Below are 1,518 nucleotides of genomic sequence, written 5' to 3'. Positions count from 1 at the left end.
GTATTTAAGTGTCAGTTATCTTCGTTCATCTATTCATAGTGTCATAATGTCTGTGCATTGCGGGCAGCTGCTCTGATGTTGTAGTTATTTTTGCTGTGATATTGTTTATTAAGAAGCTTAAACTTTAAGAGTGTTTGCGCAAACACCAAAGAAAGTGAAAAAATAAACACAAAAAGATAAAAAAAGCAAAAAAGAAAAACTTAATGAACATTTCTAACACTTAAGCATTTGCTATGGAATTAATKTCCCTGATATAATGTGTACATTCATAGAAAAAAATAGTACAACAAAAGTTGTTGCTTAACCTAAAACATATTTGTATGTGCTTGTAGACACGCTTCTTAGTGTATAATTCCAGCATACATTTGAGTCATTCCGAAAACTTTTCTTTTATTTCCAGACTTTGTTTAGCAACGGTGGTCTGCTTCTGCGAAAAACTTTTTCCCAGATTGAACTCTTTTTGAGACATCAGCCACATTGAACTTTATGTGTGGCATAATAAAAAAAAAAAAAAAATATTTCCACAGAAGATATGCCTGCGTAAGATTAATTTTTGGATTGAACATTCATGACTGAATCTCACCGATATCATTATTTTTTTCAAGAGATATTTTGGTTAATGAGATATTGGAATAAATTATTTTTTATGTGGCTTAGATAAATTTTGCTGGAATTTCCACTCTATATTCAATATTGTTTACCCAATTGAAATTGAAGTTTATGGTTTTCTATTTTATGGTTTATCTTCATTTAACGGTGATTAGGGTTACTTAGCAAGGATCATCACCAWTCGACTTTCTGAATAGGTACATTCATAAGCAAAACTGTCATGTTTGGGGTAATGAAAATTTACAGGTCATTATTGCTTTAAGTGCCAAGCGAACAATTGGTCCAGATTTCTTCAAAAATTCGGCCTGAGATAATGTTACAGTCAGTAGAAACTTCTTCAAGCCTGAATTGAATTTTGTTCATGTGGGCGACCTTTGGTTCCCACAATGTGGCGCTTTATATGATACATCCAACGTAACAATTAATTTGTTGAATGAACATAGTTGTGTAGGTAGAGTGGTTGTCTAACAACATACCCGAAGCGCACATTTTGTTACCAGCGGGACCGGTAGTCTCTAACTATATTGTTTACTCCCTGAAGTACCCTGTGCTTCTGATGTAGACAGTGTAAAAAGTATAGGATTTCTAAAATCTGTGAGTAGAAACTGGAACTTTCTCAGTATAAGAACTGATTTTGCTGCCAGTTGCTTACAGAACAAGTATGTTGGCGAGAAGAAAACTTTTGGTTTACCTCGCTTAGTGGGGATGGAGTCATTTTTGTGGAGTTATGTCAGACAATTAATAAATTCTTGGTCTAATATTCGGAAAACATTTATACTTACTATTGTGATCAAATTGAAAGTTKAATTTTGTCCATTTCATTTCCTTCAAAGTACTCCCTTCTCATTTATGCCAACGAATTTTCCAGTCATCATAGCACTTGAAACAAGAAATGAAGGGCTAAGTTCG

This window comes from Bactrocera latifrons, unplaced genomic scaffold (assembly GCF_001853355.1).
Source record: "Bactrocera latifrons isolate USDA-ARS-PBARC rearing strain unplaced genomic scaffold, ASM185335v1 scaffold_123, whole genome shotgun sequence".
Classification (NCBI taxonomy): domain Eukaryota; kingdom Metazoa; phylum Arthropoda; class Insecta; order Diptera; family Tephritidae; genus Bactrocera; species Bactrocera latifrons.
This window is presented reverse-complemented; position numbering follows the sequence as displayed.